The sequence below is a fragment of the Acanthopagrus latus genome, chromosome 19, assembly GCF_904848185.1.
Source record: "Acanthopagrus latus isolate v.2019 chromosome 19, fAcaLat1.1, whole genome shotgun sequence".
NCBI classification, from domain to species: domain Eukaryota; kingdom Metazoa; phylum Chordata; class Actinopteri; order Spariformes; family Sparidae; genus Acanthopagrus; species Acanthopagrus latus.
In genome coordinates this window covers 17497185-17516485 of record NC_051057.1, presented here as the reverse complement: position 1 = coordinate 17516485, position 19301 = coordinate 17497185, and the positions used below count along the sequence as shown (strand labels likewise).

General features: G+C 44.4%; 1 protein-coding gene across 10 annotated transcripts in view; it reads right to left on the bottom strand.

Annotated features, from left to right (window-relative positions):
- Positions 1-19301, bottom strand: part of si:ch211-285f17.1 (sickle tail protein) — a 116161-nt gene that overhangs the window by 58970 nt on the left and 37890 nt on the right. Inside the window, exon 1 of one of the 10 annotated variants that reach the window (XM_037079680.1) lies at positions 11706-11855. The exons of the other annotated variants lie outside the window; for them this stretch is intronic. The gene's annotated coding sequence lies outside the window, so the exon portion shown is untranslated. Of the gene's footprint in view, positions 1-11705; positions 11856-19301 lie in introns of those variants that run through there. 10 annotated transcript variants of the gene reach the window in all.

The window sequence follows — 19301 nt, the reverse complement described above, 5'->3', positions numbered from 1 at the left end:
CACAGGGTGTTCGGTTCGCAGACGATTTTTCTAAGTGGGAACAATGCTAACTGCACAGCGGTGCCGCTGATTGATTTTTTCTCACATGAAACAGTTACCTGCAATCATGAAGCCTCTGTGGTGTAATTTTCTGCAACAGTTGAGTTCAGTCTGTTGTATACTGAATGTTCTTGTGCATGTGAAAGATCTTGAAAGCTAAAAACGTCAAAGTCCACACCAACAGACAGAAGCTCCTCTTTCCCACAGAAAACACTGTCCGCCACATTTTGCGGCTAGCAAGAATTTATTTGGCAGAGCTGCGCCGTTGTTATTAGTCAGGCTGGGTCGGGCGTGTGAGAGCTGACCAATCAGAGGAGACGGGGCATTCAGGAGGGGCTTTAAAGAGACAGGAGCTAAAAGTTTCAGACACAGGGGGGATACAGAGCTGCAGTACCGGACAGTGTAAACACCAACTCTTCTCTGGTTCCTAAGCTCTCAGTCTGAACTGCTAGCTGCACTGCAAACTGAGCTAACTAGCTAATGGCAGCTACAGTTAACAGCAGTTAGCAGCTACTCTGGTGACATGCTGCCCCCCATTTGTTTTGTGAATGAAATTTGACAGGTCACACAGACAGTCTGTCACAGTTTGCCCCACATTTAGGTCACATTTTTCAACAGCGATGAAGAAGGCCACAGTTACGGCTTCTCAGAGACAACAGTCAAGGCAAATTTAAAACGTCCCACTGGCATGACCTCTCCGGCTGGTTACGGATGCTTAGAACCGCGCGGTCCGTACCAAACACTGTAAAGTAGAAACTATTCATGTGGACAGGCACAAAGCCATTCCTTCAAGTGCTATTAGGTTAGTTAAATGCTAATTCCCCTTGGGCTAGATTTATAAAGCCCTCTCCTCTTTTGGAGAGTCAGCTCTGCTTACCCTTTGCTCTGTGGCAGTAGCGGGAAACAGGTCTGAAATGTATTTGTTTTAACACAAGTCTAAAAATAACCCCAGGAAAGAGCACGCAAGACACAACGGCTCTATGATTTTGAAAGGAGGAAAAGACATTTTCAGAGATCCCACTATTTCAGCCTCAGGAGCTGGCCGGACTCAACCGGCCTCCCGAGTTCTCTGATTGGTTATTAATGACATCATCCCAAGGGCCGGTCCTCCTCCCAGCCCGACGATGTCATCAGTGCCGAAGCATCTCAGTGATGTAATGCAGGGAGGGCCGTGACGAGCGCTCAAGTAGCACCCCGTCTTTCTTCCTCTGTTTCCTCCTCCTGTATCTCCTCTCCCATCCTCCATCTCCATCTTTTCATCATGCGCTTTTCCGCTCATCAGCTGCGTCCAGATAGAAATCCCTTCCCACCTGTTTATTCGGTGCTCGAATACAGGGCACAGAGATTTGCAGTTAAGCCCAGAGCTATTAAGGGCTTTTAAATGGCTCCCAAAAAGACGAGGAGAAATGACAGAAGGAAAGCATTTACATTTCCTAATCCTGTCTGTGTCCTGCAGCTGTAATTAAAATATGGATCAGAGATCATGCCCGCTTTCTTTTCCCACAAGGTGTGAGCACAGACATGAAAACCCAGGTGGGCATGACATCATTAAGTCGTAGTTAGAGCTGCTCGGGATAAAAGGCCCGTCTGTGGATACATACAACTAAAAGACAGGGCGTAATAGGATAGCCTTCACCGCGGATACGACTCAACAAAGTGGCACAGCAAACACATGCAACCGTGCAGTCCTACATTTGAGTGTTATGTCAGTTTGTTCCCATTTGATTTATTCAGACCATTTCATCTTTTTCTGGCAAGACCTTCACATCTGTTTTTTAATCACAATTTGTGAGAGTGTGTGTGTGTGTGTGTGTGTGTGTGTGTACATACGGGTCCTGGGCAAACATCCAGAGCTCAAGCGGATTAGTGAGGGGACTCTACCCTGATCAAAGCAGCGCAGAATCCAGCTTACTGGGGGACATACTGTGTTACACATAACCCCCCCAATGGAAATGATACTGTACATGCTGCAGACCCATAGATGAACAACTGCAGTGCAGCAGCGGACCCTTAGAATGACGCGACTTAAGAAATCTTCTTATCGTCGGCACAAATGGAAATCAGAGATGTGACACTCCAGCTAAGTGCTGTCATCAAGTATGAAGTGCGCAGCTGCTCCTTTGAAACTGTACTGGTTCACAGTCCAAAGAGAATCTGAGTACCGAGCAGAGATTTTCCCCTCAAAGATGGATTTTTTTTTTTTTTTTTGGTTTAGAGTTTACAACAAACTCAACGACAAAATGAGAACCAGAACAGTGGAATGAAGCAAAAATCAATCGTCCTTTGGGGTCGACAGTGCCCCAGTCATTTAAAAGCACATGCCGGTCATATGGAGCAGTGATGGACTTGTGATATTTGAGAGCAGGGGGCAAAAAAAAAGAAAGAAAAAGGGCACCAGCTCTTTGTGGTGGGGCGACAGCACGCGAAATGTGGTACATTTAAAGTGAACTGGAAGGGCACCCTAGAGAGCACTTAACCATGTTTTATCTGCAACAGGGGCATCCAAGAGGGCACTCTGACATAAGGGCACCAGGCCCAGACAGATTACTGAAAATTAAACATGGTTCAAGACGTCAGGGGTGTCAGGGGTTCCACAAAGAGACATAAACACCTACAGAGAGACAAAAGAAATACACAGAGGCATACGACTACCACAAGGGGACGAAAATAGACCACGAGGAGAAACAAAAGCACCACAAAAAGATACAAAACAACTACAAGGGGACACAGAAGAGAGCAGAAATGTCTCTTTCAATCTGGGTGGGCTCCTATATAGAAGGGGTGGGTGGGCTCATTTGTGTCCCGTGTTTCCCCAGCGGCCTGTTATCACAATAAGCTGTTTGAAGAACCCACCTTTTGCCTTAAAAGGTCAAACATGTAAGACTGTGGATTCAACTCATCACATACTGATGTTTGTTGTGGTGGCCGGCCAGATCTACCAAAGCACAGAGCGGCGGTCGATGATGACCTGGGAACCGAAAGCGTCAGCTTGGGAACGAGACTCAACAGTCGACTTTCTCACAAATTGAACCTTTGAAGCTGAATGTTTGATTTCACCAGTGGAGGATGTGAGTCGCTCTTTGGGACGAATTCACAGAGAATCATCACCGGAGTGTTATAGCATCTCTGTTTTTTGTCTGTCTTCTGGATGTGTTGGTTCCAGTGTAGCTAGCAGTGTTGGGCAAGTCACTCAGGAAGTATAATAAATTACTTTCTGTTCTGTTTTCTCAACAAGTTTCTTGTTGCTGTGCTGCCATATCAGATGCTTCAGCAGTTTAACCTACATGTTGTATTTGTTGCGACTGAAGGCAGATTTTGCAACGGACGACACCGTTCTTTGCATCTTTCACTGAGACAAACTCAACATAACAACAATTATTCCAGCTGCTGAAAGAGTACTTCTCTCCCTCATCCTCCATCCGTTTTAATTCATCGTAACTTTGAAAATTGCGGTCCGTACAAGTATTAGAAGAATGTAAAAAAACACAATACATATATTATTGATGAAAACACGAGGCCTCGCTATGAACCTGCAAAGAAACTTCGTAGCTCTGTCACGATTATTGGTCGACTGTAATTGGGGCACGCTGATACCAAGTGAGACATGCATTATGGATGCTCTCCCAGTACATTCAGATTGAGATAGTGACTGTAATTAAGTCATGCGCCGGCTCCACAGAGAGTCCTCCATCAAACTGTCTGAGCTTGACTGAGAGACCAAATGGGATGTGTCTGAGTCTAATAATAAAAACGCTGGGATCTGTCCGACTGAGCAGCGTTTGGCTCCATTCACAGGAAGCTTTAAAAAGGCAGTAATATGAATTGATATCTTAATATGTCAATAAGTCTTGTAAGGCACGTTCCTCCCCTTTCCAGAGGCTTGCTGTATGATTGGACAGGCAGTGCGCTACATTTAAACACAGATGCACGTGCACACACATGCGGATAGTTGATACAGTACCCCATTCCTTTCCCTCGGCTTCATTATGTACGCAGTGAGACGGTTATTTTGTGATGCCTCTGTGGCTAACCACCGTCATCCACCACCTAATGGCTTTAGCATGTGCCTGGCAGCCCATTGGCTCCAGCGGTCTCAGATCTTGGAGAGCTGAAATGAAGCAGGGCATTGTTGTGCTGCTGCCGGGGAGGATACACACTCTAGTGAAAAAGGAAAAACCTGACGGGAAGGAAACTTCGAAACAAAAGCGCTAAGAAAAAGGTGATAAACGCTACAAGGGGACGGAACCGTGGTGCCGGTGGGTGAGCAAATGTGTGTGTTAAGCGGCCGTTTCCCCTTCTTCCTGCCATTATAACAACTAATGGAAATGTTCAGAAGTTTCGTGGAACGTCCTGTGGCCTTGAACATTAAGATAGAAGCAGAGCGGGATCTTGGGGATGGAAACTTGAAGCAAACCAATTACAAACCGTAGTTTCACTCCATTTATGGGAAATGTAATGATAGACTGGTAAACCTTCAGACTGCACCATAATGTAGATATTATCTGTAAAGATGAGCTCTAAAATATAATGTTTCTCAACATGTCTTGTGAAGGAGCTCAGGCGAGGACCTCGTCACCACTGGGCAGGCTGAAATGGAAAATACCAAGGCCTATTATGATATTCAGACACACAGACCGCCTAACTATGACTAAAATATTTTCACACGTGGGACATAGTTAACTTTTATTAACAATGGCAGCACCGTTGAACCGTATTCAGGAGGCGGAGGTGAAGCAGAAAAGTAGAAAGACTTACTCTTAACATTGAAAATGTCAGGTTTTAAGAGGAGGTTTTTATGACTCTAAAGAGGAGTCTGGGGAGGAATAGCTCACCGTCACATGTGTGCAGTCTAGACCAGAAGAACGAGACGTAAGAAAGCTAAAAAAAACCCCAACTCTCCAATTATTTAAAAAAATATAATAATCTCTTGATTTTTCCTATTGCCAAAAATTCCAGTGAAAGAAGCAAAACCAATGACAATAAAACAATAAACCGACCGGCCAAAGTCTAACCAATCCTTGATCCAACATCAAGTTTAAACCAGTGATGTCACCCATTGGTATGTGGACTTTTTTGAAGCCTCAGAAAGTCTGGCATCACGACCATCAGCACTTTGTTTTACTGGAGCCAGAAGTGAACATACTTGGACGAGACGGTAGAGCTGGGAAGGAAATCCTGACTGAGAGCCTGAGGACACACCATGGTAGCGACTTGTTAATCACCAAACTCACTGGGAAACTGTCTACTGAAGTAATAAATCAAGTGAGAAGTAGGGTCATTTTCTTATAAGCTTACATACAATCTTACCTCTTTACAAAACTAGAAGCTCCATCCATGTTTAATACAGTTAACGTCCAACGTGCATCATACTGGTGCCGCACAGTATTTACTCCTGACTAAGAAATGTTTGCTAAAAACCACAGGAGCCCTTTAAGTATATATTAATGTACATTTTGTTATTATATAAGATTTATGTCATCAGTTGAAATGAGAGGGCTCAAACTGAGAGTTTGAGTTTGTTGTCTTTTCACTGGATTTGTTGAGAAAAATGCAGAACATTACCCGCCTTATCCTTTAATAAAACGAGGAGTCTACTGCCGTGGCTAGCAGCAGCTTTATGGGGCTGAAAACAAACTGCCGGATGGAAAGACAGACTGGACCGATGGAGAGTTTGTCCCGATGATGGTCCTTGATGAAAGGTCACCAAAGTTCACGAAAATGTTCACATGTCTATATCTGACAAAACTGGGTTCATCAAAGTCTGTCACATGAATGCCAAAAACGTAAATGCACAACAATCCATTAACAGGTTGATACGTTTCAGTCTCAGTCGAAGCGAGCGACCAACGTGCCATCCATACGGCCTCTGGTGTGGTTAAAAATAGCTTTGAAACTTGTGTCGGAGCCATAAAACTTCACTTCCACCAGAAGCTGTAGCTATTACATGTGACCAAATCTGCTATCAACTGCAGTGCGGATTTGAATTTAAGAGGTGTCACACTCATATAATCCTGCTACTACTTAAATAAAGTCCTCAGAGTAAACAGACTTGATTCTTGTGCCTCCTGAGTTTTTCCGATACATGCTGCAAAAAATAGCAACTTTCCTCTGTGTGTCAGTACATTTTTGCCCTGAGGTGTTTTTTTTTTTTTTTTTTAATTTGATGGTCATTAAACTGCTCTGTTGGGCCTCTTTCCAGTGTTTACATGGCCGAGTCTATTATCAGCCGGAGCAGGAAGGACTTCTTTAAACAGACCGAAACAGACCGTGCACAAGAAGACGACAGGTTTCCTCAAAAACTTCCAACTCCAGAGCTCAGGTGGCTGCTGTTTCCGAGAATAGCCCGGCTTAACGCAAACATCCTGTGCGTCACCGGGCTTTAGAGAATATTCTCAGAAAGAGGAGTTTTATAATCTCAACCGTGGATAAACGAGAGTGTATTGAGCTTGTCAGACGGAGGGGGGTAATTATGAAATCATGCCACGATAATGACTCATTAGCGTGCGGTCAGTCCGGTCGATAGAGAACGTTAAATAAGCTAACATCTGAAAGAAAAAAAAGGGCATGACACAGCAGGTTGTTAAATAGGTCTCGGGACGGAAGTCTCATCCATATTTATTGGGATTAGGCAGCTTTAGTACTTAAATTCGGACTTTTCTTAATTAACAACGCTTTACTGGGACAGAAAGTGCTTTGTACACTTTTAAAAGAGTGAGGATGACGCAAGCAAATGCATCGTTACAGGCCCGACGCAAGTTCTAGAGAGACAAATTGGACGAGACAGTTGGACAAAACACGTAACTCCTGCTCGTGTCTGTCACAGGACACAAACAGTATGTTCCTGTGTGTTGTAGGAGGCACCACGTCAGGCTTTAAAGGACTAGACAGATAGGGGAGGCAGGGTTGATGTTTACACTGGGGGGCGAATAGCGACTGAAGAGTGTCAGAGCGGCTTTCTGCATGAGCCTCTCCCGCCTCCGTCTGAGCCTGTGGGTGGAGTACATTTGTTTTACCCCCCCCGCCCACCCCGTCTCATTATTGCGCGAGAAAAGACGAGATGGTCAACAAAGGACGTCACTGAAAAGGTGGAGTCCATGAATGTCAAGAGGAAGCAAAAGAGTGAGGAGAAAAGATCACTCTCAACTTTTGTGTCATCCAAGTAGGTCATTTTTTACAAGAGCGACGACTTACTTCCTGAGAAAAACACGCTTTTACGAGCGATCACCAGATGTTTTACAGTTGTCCGCACACCGTGGGTGGGTGTAGGTTAACCTAAAGTGACCCAACACGCTCTCTGCAAGAAAAAAAATCCAATTTTATGTCTTGGCAGATTCCGACGTCATGACAGGAAGCATGATTTTCCTCTGTGGATAATCCTTGTCACAGCAAAGCCTACAGCGACGACTCCAGCAAATTGCTGAGGTCTAACATAAGCCTCTACCATTGCCCAACGACACAACAATAAAAAGGAAACAGCATCGTCATACGTCCCCGTTTTAAAGGAACTCCGCATGACGGATATTTTTTTGCATCCCCAGATGTTTCTCTGAAGGAAAAATGTGTTCTTTTCTGCTCTAGATCTCTTCCATCCAGACTAATGCGTGAATATAAAATACATAGGGGTTGAAGAAGAATGAGAATAAAGGATCATTAGCTGAACTATACATCTGCTGTTTTCTGCTGCTCTGTCACCTTTTCTGCAAAAGTCATTAAAATGTTTGCATGAGCAGCAAACAGACATGCATCCACGAGGAACGCATAAAAGTCTCAGCGTTCAATAGATATGGCTTATCTCCTGCTTCTTTTAAGGGCGGAAAGACACAGTGTGACATACTGTACTTTCTTACCTTCACTGCAGAAATTAAAGAATTTGAAAGACTGCCTTCGTCTGTTTCTACAGAAAATCATTTGGCCCAAAATGAGGTCAATTTACGAGGAATAAAAGTCAATTAACGTGGTCGAGATTCTGTCTGATTACACATTGCAATCTTCCCCACCTCTATCAGACTCAAGTTGTTTTGGCCAAGAGCACTGCTTCTGGCCTGAGCTGCTGGAACGATAGTAAATCTTCCTAGAGGACGAGATCGCTTATTAGCAGCTAATTGAGGATATCATTAGCCTCAGGCAAAATCTTACAGCTCATTGAAGAAAACCGTAGAACTGATACCAGCAGTGGACACGTCACTGTCCCCAAAAAGCTTTGAGGTGACCCTGTGACGGAAGTCAAGGTTTATATAAACCTAAAAAACAAGAAGTAGCTTGTGATTAACTGGGCAGGGATTGAAGAAATCAGGGGGTGGTATCGCTCAAAGTTAATTATTGGCATTGAAAATTAAAGTGTGACAAATGATTTGTCAGTTTCCACTTCCTGGAGCTTTCAGACGTCATCATGGGGATGACATGGTGCTTATTGGCAGTAGCTGTGAACACATACGTGCATGCATCCATGCGTTAATGCATTCACACAAACACACACGCACACGTTAGCTCCAGGGTACATTTCTGCCTTGACACACTATAGGGTGGACAGCAATGAACTGATGGAATAACGGAACAAGCAGCTTTCATCAGAACATGCGTGTCAACTGTGAGAGCAGTTTATTACAACCCACGTTTATGTTACTTGTGAGGAGGCGACCTCCAGTGGAAGTCATGTGGAGTAGTGTGAAGAGCTGAAAGTCTCGGATGGATGTTTTGGTCAAACAAACTCAGGACTTTGTACTTAAGACAGCTGTTTGTGTCCAGTGTGAAGGCAAAAGTCAACAATGAATCATTTCAACACTTCAACTACCTTACTGCATTCACGTCACGTTCGTGGTAATATTACCTGAACTGTTTAGAAGTTACACACTTTTTTGCTAAAGGCCACTCCCACTGCAACACCCCCTTTTTGACAATTAAACCAGTTAATAATGTGGTCTAAAAGTAGCATTTCTTGAGTAATGTGCATTTCTTATCATTTTCCACTTCCTTTCTGTATTGTTTTTTTTTTTTTTTTTTAACAAACACAAGCCAACAAGCACATGCAGTTTGAGGTGCTTCCTCCACTGAGAATGCTGAATCATATCCATAACTCAAACACAAATAGGAGCTGAAATGAAAGCTCTGTAATGAGGTTTGATCAAACCCCGAAGCTCAATGAGACGTGGCGCAAGTTGGCACGCGGCCCGACGAGGGATGACAGTGCAGACAGCTCGCAGGAGAAACACCTGGTCGGACCTCTCTCCCCCCCACAACACCCCTTCCCTCGCCCTCCCCGCTGCTCGGCCACATGCCACTGGCCCAGGTGTGTTTCCACAGAGCTCAATGTCCCGTGGCAGCCATCAAACTCCGCAGCCCCCAGATTTGCATCAGCTGATACATATGGCCCAGGTTAGTGCTTGATCTCCCGCTCAGATCCAGACATGATGTGTTGTGTCTGCATCCTGACGCAAGAGAGCGGTCCAGCCAGGTAATCAGGCGGTCGACGCGTAACTTTAGCATCCCGTAATGATACCAGACAAATGCAGGCATGCGCTCAAGAGGCTACTGTGTGCCTTTGCTTGTAAAAACACTGCCAAGATCACCGCGCCTCATATGCTAACACTTAGACAAATAGCTTGGCCGAATCAAACTGGCAGCAAAAGCGCTGCCTTCCACTTAATAACAGCTTCCTCTGGTCTTGTGAGAAAGAAAAAAAAAATATGACAAGTTGCTCCATCAGCATAGCACAGGGGGAAAAAAAGCTTGTGAGAGACAGTCTAGCGCTGTCAAAGTGCCGGAACGAGTGATGAAGGATGAGGTTCGGGGGCCTCTGGAAGGGGTGCAAGGGCGCGAGCTCATTTGTCTTTCTCCGCTGAGGCGCACCTCTCCGACCTGTTTACTTCCCCTCCTAGCAGGGGGGGAACTGAAGTTGATATACTCATTGCTGAAAGAGACACAACAAATCACATCCATCACCTACTACAGCTGACTAGTAAAATGTAGTGCAATGGAATCGTTAGCATTCCAGGATTAAACGCAACACTGCCGAGGCCGAAAAGTGTCTAATTGGTGGGCTGCCCAGGATGTTGCTTACTTTGTGAGCAGTCGGGACAACTTTTAACAAGGAAGACTGGTTTTAACAAGTTTTTCCTGATAGGATGTTGCTTCAGCTTATTGTTTTATTGGATTTTGATGTATTTTTTGACAATTTTATGGCAATAACAAGACACTTTAAAAGGTGCATTATGTAGTTTTGGGGAAAGGAATTTTAATCAGAAGAGAAAGAAAAGAAAGATGTTTTATGCCTGAATAAACAAAATAAACAAACTCTCTTTGTTTTCATGACTGAATAAACCGAACAGGCAAACTGACCTTAAAGGACAACACAGTTTCATACAGTTTTACTTTGTTTACATTTGGCGGACCCTGCCACCCTTCTAGCTTCAGAAAAGTGTTCTGGGGACCTTATTTTCCACTGAGAACAGCATTTCTTAGTTTATATTATCACTTCATTAGTATTAAATATTAAAATTCTGAACTTCATCTCAAAAAACTAAGTTGTGCCCCTTGAAACCCGGTGTGACATTAAGCAAAAGTCATATCAAATGCTTGTGATGTATATGAATGACTTGTGTGTGAAATTGACCTATTAAAAACATTTTTTTTTTCCATTTGCCTTTGCTTTGGCAGGCTGCTCTTCTCCAGCTGTAATTCTACTCTACAGTGGAAAACGGGTAATCCAGCGCTCCAGACAGGCAAATGGGCTTGTTAAGACAGTAAAGCACTTAAAACGCTACTTCACTCATAGTGTGGTGACAAACAAGTGACACAGTCCCTAAAGAGGCCACTATTTTGCTCCAGCGCTGCCTGTGAATCCACGGGACACGCGAGCATCACGACGTCTTTCAAGTCGCAAAAAAACTCCACACTGACATTCGCTTTGAGCGGAGGAATGCAGCATCTCCCCCATGGGACAAAATTTTGACAATCCATTTGATCCGGAGAGCAAAAAAACGGCACCATACATGGCGAAAAATCTAGAGTCAATCTGATCTACACATCAGCCGCTTTCATCCGCAGACATCATCCCCTCCGTGATCTCTGAGGAAAAAAGTGGTCGAATCTGTGCCGATTAATGCAACAGATAGTTCGTCTGAGGTTTCTTTTTTGTGTGTGAAAGTGACCGTTTGTGTTTTCAAGTTCAGCCTCTCATGGCCTGACCCTCACCACTCATCCCCCCCATTAGCTTAATTAGACACAGCCACACACACATTAGATGTCCCCCCACCTTTTTTTTTTTTTTTTTTTGCTTCACGCACTGAATGGCTGGCTGCGGTTCAAGGCAGCACAAAAACAGCTCTGCAAAAACAAGCAGCTCCCAGAGCCAGGGGAAACCATCAGCAAACAGCACACACATTAAGAACACTACGCTGAGTGCCATTCAAAAAACCCTCTGGAATTCTAAATGACATTGCGTGCACTAATAACAACAAGTCCTTCTCTGGAGTCATGCAAGACTTATATCCCATCAGTTTCAATCAGGAGAGGGGGGGGGACACGGAGAAAGAGAATGCTGTCTGAGCTCACATGTATGTGACCGAGCATCTGTGCATTTTTAAGTTCACATCTGTGTGTGAGAGTGTGTGTGTGTGTGTGTGTGTGTGTGTGTGTGTGTGTGTGTGTGTGTGTGCCTCCTTACTCACCTTTCTTTTTCTGGAGCTCTGCAATACAGTATGTCCTGACAGAGAGAGAGAGAGAAAAACCCCAAAGTCTTTGGACACAACCAGAGTGACACAAACTAAGCAACACGCCGCCGCCAACACCGTCGCAGTCCCAAACTTTTTTGCTCTCTCCCGGCAGATCTGCACACTTCCCCTTGCTCTCCCCTCCCCTCTCCCTCTCTCTCTCTCTTACTTCAGCACTTCCTGGGCTGCTGTTTATGCTCCAATCAGGCCATCCAAGGAACTTGCCGCTCCCCCTCCTCCTCCTCCTCCCACTCCTCCTCTGCCCCTCAGCCGACAGCCATTGTTTGGCGGGGGCTTGTCACATGTAGACGTCTGCGTATGTGTGTGTTCCCCCTCTTGACCACGACCCCCCGAGTGTCTCCTTTAAATCACGCGCAGGAGAGTGAGGAAGAAGCTGACTGCAAGATAATGTAAAGGATGAGGAGCACGGCTGAAGACAAAACACATGGAGGGAGCTTCCTGCTTGGATGTCTTTTACTGAGATACACTTTTCCAGGCTTGAGGAAAAAAAAGGGAGGGAGGGGGTTCGTGCAGCGTTGAGGAAGGGTTGGGGGTGTGTCTGGAACCTTCTCTCCAAATCCAACAGCTTGTTGCTACAAAACCGCAATGAGGCTCGGCCCATCGAAAGCCCCCGGAGAGCCTCAGAGCTCTGTCTCCAAAACTAGGCGCCTTTCCCATAGTCTGCCAAAAGTTTTCACCACGACACCACCAACTCCTTCTTCCCAAAGCCCCGGCCTCTAATTCACTGTCCCGCTAAGCCGGCCAAGCGCGGCCCGGGCCAGCTCGTTTCCAGGCTTTAAGGGTGAAATAAAGAGGGCGGAGGTGTGAGGTGGGGGGTGTGAGGGTAGCGGGGTGAAAGGTGACATGTGGGAGGAGACAGGTTGACAGCAGCACACTGAGCCTTTGTCGGCGCTGTTAACAGCTCCGTCGTCGCGCGGCGGTGACACCTTGTGAGCCGTGGAGGCGTTCAGACCGAGCTGAGGACGTTCAGGTGGTATAACGTGAAACACATGTTTTTGCCTCCGAGATGCTGCCACCGGAAGTAACAAGTATGCTTGGAATTTGGGCGAATGTGTGTGCGTTGGATTGGAAACGCAGTAAACAGAGAGAGGATACGCTTAAATGATGATTCTGGTCTATTGCAACTCGGAAAGATCATAGTGCAAAAAAGTGCAACAAGACGAGGATACAGACAATCAGACAGGCTCCTAACAAACCGACAGCAGTTTAGCCAGATTCTTAAATACTGCACCTTTAACACTTTAACTCAAGTTATGTTAGTGTGGGTGACTTTTACTTCAACAAACACTAACTTTAAAGACCTACGGGCACTTTTTCTAACACAGCTGAATGGTACTCATGATGAGCAAACTGAATTTGTTGTGTAAAATCAGCTGAGTGCCCCTTTAGATCCTGCAACAGCCTTAATGCTTAAATCTCCGACCCTGTCTGACTTCTTTTTGCCAACAATGCTGCCTTTCATGCACCTAACCATCCACTTCATGAGTATAATTTCCAAAAATGATGCCTGGACTATGAGAATAAAAGCCAATTTAAAATAAACTGGAGTTTGGGGGAATCCAGACGTGAAATGAACAAACTAAACCTCTCCCTTCTGCCCCTTTTTTGTCCACTCTATTAGTTTCCGTCTCCCTCTCCTCTCCTAAAACCTGTCCCTTTTCTTCTGCTCTGAATGCGATCCATTCAGTCAGTCCGTCAGGCCACACGGGCAGATTGGGGTGCCTCTGTGCCAGGTTGGATTCAGGAAACATTCATCTTGTTGTTTAGTCTGGGCACCATGTGCTGGAGCGGGGAGGCCGCTCCCTCCTCCCGTGCACACGAGCACAAAAAAACCCCCGGCACGACTGACGGGATCTGGACGGTCACTACCGGGGCCCTTTGTTTGAGGGGCTCAGACGCAACAAAACAAACCCAACTTGAAAGCAGCAGTTACTACAAAAACAGCACCGGCATGAAAAGCAAAAAAAAAAAAGGAATGTGCTCTGTCACTCCCTCTGTGGCTCAGGTGTGTCAGCACGGAGGCTTTGTGCATCAGCATCCACTTCTTATGCCGCTTTAATCGCATGATAAAGAACGAGAAAGGAAATGTTGACTCAGAGCAGGGGCTCATTTATGGAGCAGATAATAGGAGGCAGCTGCAGTGAACTGTACACAGGGCTATATTTGTGTAGTAATGTCATACTGTATGTGCTGTATGTGGACTCACGATGCCATGCGACAGAGGCTATGCCCTGACATCACATTCTTCCTGCATGAACAGTATAAACAGAACCTACTTTGACTAATCCCTTAGTGCTAAATCCCTCCACTGCTGCAAAGAGACCCAAACAAATGGAGAGGGGAGACAAAATAAATCAAAACATTCGGGATTTAACAGCGAGGGAGCAGGTGAGGATTACACCTGAAGCTATTCATTTCTGGAGCCTCGGCCTGTGCCAGTCTGCCACCGAGGAGCCGAGTGCCGCAGTCGCACGGTGAATGAGCCACCTGTGAGTCTTGGAAGGGGACTGAGCTCGTCTGCGTCTGTATAATAAGACTCGAGCAAAGAGAGTGGAGTGACAGGCACTTTGCTTTCAGTGACACGAATGCCAGCAGATTCAGGAAACAGAGATTCACAGTAGCTTCATGGACTCAGTGACAGCTGGAAAAAGTCAGACTGGGAGGGGGAACTGGTGCCAGGCACGTATGCGAAATCCGGTAAATAAGATCACGTAACAGAGTTAAGTTCTGTCAACCAACATGACAGCTTGTCATATGGCCACTTTAATCTAGCTGTTGCACTGTGACTGGATATGCTTAACAAGGCTGTACGGAAGTCTGAGAGGACGAAAGAGACGTGCTGCAGAACTACACGTACAGAAACCATTAACATTCAGTAGAAACCACCAAGACACCTGAGTAAACTACAAGTTAATCATATTTTCATTGGAAGTTTGACATTCTCTACCAATTTTGCTGTTGCTCCTGATATCCATGTTCAGTATCAAGTCCTTAACAGGTGCTTGTTAACTAAACAAATGGTTAGTAAGTGCAAAATAAAAAAAATGTTAACCAAATAAGATATCATAGCAAAGCATAGTAAAGTGTTAAGCGTACTTGACTGCTTATAAATGTTTAATAAAGAAGGTGATGTTACAAAAAAGCTTATTAAAGGTTTAACAGTGACATCGTGGGAACAATAAAATGCATCAGATGTGTTTACAATGCTGAAATATGCAATAACAAGAAACTGTTAATATACTTTAGTGACTATAAACTGATAACACATGTCATATATGTGTAGATTGTGCCATTATTAACACTTATACAGTGTAATTAATGTGAATAAGCAGCTTATCAAGGTTAAAAAGGGCTGTTTTACCTATTAATTAACACGTATTACAAGGAATTTAAAGTAAAATGTTACCAATTTGTACAGAAAACAGAAACTAATAGCCTTTACATTAAAAAAAAGTATTACATACATACAATATATAGATAGAGTTTTGTTTTCTCAGAGGTTATATTTTATGTCATTACAATGTTGCCATACTAATCTACTTACAGCTACATTAGAAGCTCTTAAAAAACATTTCTAATTGAGATCCTCTGAGTATCTATGTGTATTGATGATAAAGTAGCAGTCAAAGTCTTTGCTGCAGAGTCTTTTTCACTTCAGTACCCAGAGCCTCAGCGTCCCCGTCTTGTTGGCTCACATTAGGTTTTGGTCTTCGGGGCATCTCTCTACCAGACTGATAGAAAGAAAAAGAGAGGCACCAAAGGCCTTGGCTACCATCCACCCAGATCCCACTCTAGCCCGTGGACCAAGCTGCCTTTTACATATATTTAGCCTCGAATCATCTAAAGCCCTGGTGAGCTGCTGCTCTCTATTTTAAAGCCAGTTTCGTAATCTTCGACGGGGAGGCTGGAGAGTTTAGCCGATGGCACCGATGGAGCCACTGGTCTGGTGTGATCTCTGAGTCAGCGTCGAACACTCCAGAAGAAGAGCAATCTCACTCGAGTTGATGACCTCACCAGTTTGTTAACAGTCTGAAGACGACGACCATGCGTACGTTGTGCGAATAATGCACAGCGCTGTGTGTTACAGCCTGTATTCAACCTGCCACAAACACATCTTGAGTCTGCGGAGACACCGTAACTCATGCTCATAACTTGATGTAGCAGCCGGGTGAATCTGCCTGCCATTATGGATTTATGGGGAGGAGACGCTAAACAGCTATTGATTAAATAAATTAATAACAGCCTGAAGTAATGAGAATGTGAAGTGAGAGGTGTGAGATCAGATCTGGACCGGAGAAGTGAATGTGGCACTATGAGGCCACGCTGATTGTCCTGTGGCCCGCTGCAACGAGAAGGAACAATGAGACATAACTCATCCAGAGAACATAGCACAGAGGGTCAGATGGGTCACATGACTGTGTTTCTGTTGGTCTGCCCATCTGACCGTCTCTGGGTGGGCACACTCACAAGCCTCTGCGACGACGTGCTCAGACAGATTACGTCCCGGAGAGGACGTGAGCGCCTCGTCCCGCGGAGGAAGCCGGTCAGTGTCGCTCAGCTCCCCAAGTCGGAAAAATCTCAGAAAATGTCAAGCAGAGAACACGACAGCCGAGACAGGGTGAACAAAGCTATCAGAGACTAACAAAGCATAGCCTGAGTGCTTCAGAGCCGGCTGGGCTGCTTAAATATTTGAGAACTTGGCTCGTACGTACAGTTGATAACGGGTTTGAAGCTCAGACGGCAGAAATACTTTCATAACCTACGGTTTAACATCTCACATGATGGTGTCACGTCATGAAGGTGTCTGTCTTTGTTTTTATCTGGTTGATAGCATATTTACAGCTACATGCTAACATTAATTTAACAAACATTACAAATACAGCACGCACCAACATTCAGGCACACATACGTACTCACACATGTAGCTCATTCTACCAATCCCACTGTGAACCGACACGCCACATTACGGTTGAGGCTCTCACCGACACTCGTAAGGCCAGAAAACACGCAGACACTTCAAGTGACGGCGGACTGAAAATCCAGAAAACCGCAACGCAACACGAGCACAAACGTCTCCCCGGACACAGTGTTTATTTACTACTGCCATCATGGTAACGCTCTGATTAGCTCTATATCGCCCCTTTGAGGACTTTGTTCCTCCATCTGTGCGTAAGATCACGCGGTGAGTATCTTCACTGATGACTTGCGTTTCTGTCGGACCATCTTTCTGGCCTGACACATAACCATCGGCATTCATTCTTGGACACCACAAGTTCACAAAAGCCCGTTGTCGGCTACTTGACCAGAGAAAATTGCTCAGTTCTCAGTAGCGCATCATTTTTATTGGTACCACCACTTGATATCTCATAATCTTTGACCGCACCGAAGCTTTGCCGCGGCGCAACTCTTTGGACAATTGCGCTTAAGAGGTCTAAAATAATACCCCAGCGGTTAGGTCAGAGCATTAACAGCCAGCGATGTAAAACTGGAACGCGCGGATTGTTCCTGAGCCAGTTTATCTTTTTTTTTTTTTTGTAGGAATGCCGTGGCCTTAAATCTACACGAATCTTATCTCCAACAGCTGGGCCGTGATTTGTTATACACACAGACGTGCCCCCCTTATGCACTCTGGTATTCAAGCTTTTCATCCTTCTAATAACAACTCTGTGTTTGAATTCTGCAGTGTTTTATGGGATGATTTGGACTGTCAATAACCCCTCGGGCATTGAGCTCGTGTGAAATGGCTGACAATAGCTGGTTCAGGCAGTGAACCTGCCGGGTCAGGCTCTGTTTCTGCTTCCACCTGGTTCCACATCTGTCCATCGTTCCATGTCTATCTCCGCCTCTCATACTTCCCTCTCTCTATTATGCAACACTTCCAAATGATTGCAAGCGCAGCCCGGCAAGCAATAACTGTAAATACATGTTTAATTTTTTTTTTTGCTGTTGTTGTCATAGAAATGTGATTCCTAATCAGGTTTACAGAGTACCACAAGGCATTTAGCTTAATTGTGTTTGGCCCATAAGTGCACTTCAGTACCGCCTGGAGCAATATAAGATTATTGGTCTTAATATAGTGCATTTATAATGGCCAAGAATAATGAGGCTAAAATATTTATCGAATGTTTTATGAAAAATGAACAAATATGTTTCCCCGCATGCAGGCGTTTTATGGCCAGCTGCGGCGCTGCATCTGCTTTTCAGAGTATTTATTATGCAAAACACGTCTTCGAGGAATTTGGAGATAAAGCGGCCCTAAAGATATAAGTCATTTGCCTATCGATAAAAGCACCCTTTTATTGCTTCGCTGGAAAATGTTTCAACAATGAATAATTGATGACGGTTGCACATCACATTAACAGCCGGCTGTCGCGTTGTGAACTGTGGGTCTCAATCAGCAACTTAGCCCACCCTTCTTGGCTTCCCATTGATATGAGAGACGCTCCCTGTTTGCCTGTCAAAGGCTTTCAGGGGGATCACACAACAACAAACAAATGCGTTATGAAATATGCAGCGCTGAGAAGCATTTGGTCCCAGTCACAATTAAAATCACATCTCCGGGAGCATAAAGAGAGCAAGTGAGGATAGAGTGGAAAAGAAAAATGAGTTTGGACTGCTTTCTTATTACACCCGCAGCATTTCTGTGGCTCCATATGGTCGGACGCAGCAAGAAGCCGTCTATACATCTGCAAATAAATCTCTGTGAATCCATAATCTCACAAGACGCACTGCTTTAAGTGTGCTCGTATTCGTGAGTGATTTCACTGCCGTGCGTGTTATTTAACTTTCAGGAAGTTTTACGATCACATTACACATTTTCAATAATTACATTTATTTTTTCTGGTAACATTCCGTTAAATCAACCTGAATTATTCATATATGCATCTGGTAATAAGCGGGGAAGTGTAAGTTTGGATGAGGAACACTTACAGATGTAATCACAGCAAGACAAAACCGTAAACAAGTAAAACTGTTAATCTCTTGTTTGTCAGGTGCTGCAGACAAATACAGAATTCAATCAAATAATGAGTTTTAATTGTGTGTTTGCTAAGGAATTAGTAACTACTCAGTATGCTGTTTCACTTTACATGAAGGCAAACAAAAAGAGTCACTAATGATTAAGTAATTAGTAACTATTGAGTCTGTAGTGGGTAGCTACTCAGTATGATGCTTCACTTTACCTGAATTTACACAAAAGAGCAACTAATGATTAAGTAATTAGTAACTAATAAGTCACTAGTTCATGCTAGCTGGTTGAGAGTTTATCAAGAACTCATGAGGAAAGTGGTCAATATGTTGATTTACAAATATTTAACTAATCATTACCTAATGATCCATTAATGTATTATCTTCCACTGCTCTCCAGTAACTCATCATTATCGAGAATATAGTCCCTGAATCATAGTTATTCAGAAATAACTCATTAACGATTCAGCTATCAAGTCGTTCCTGATTCATCGCCCGCTCCTCTAACTGCTCACACTTTGTTACAAGTGCTACCCAACCTTTTAGTTAGAGGGAGGAGAGGAAGTT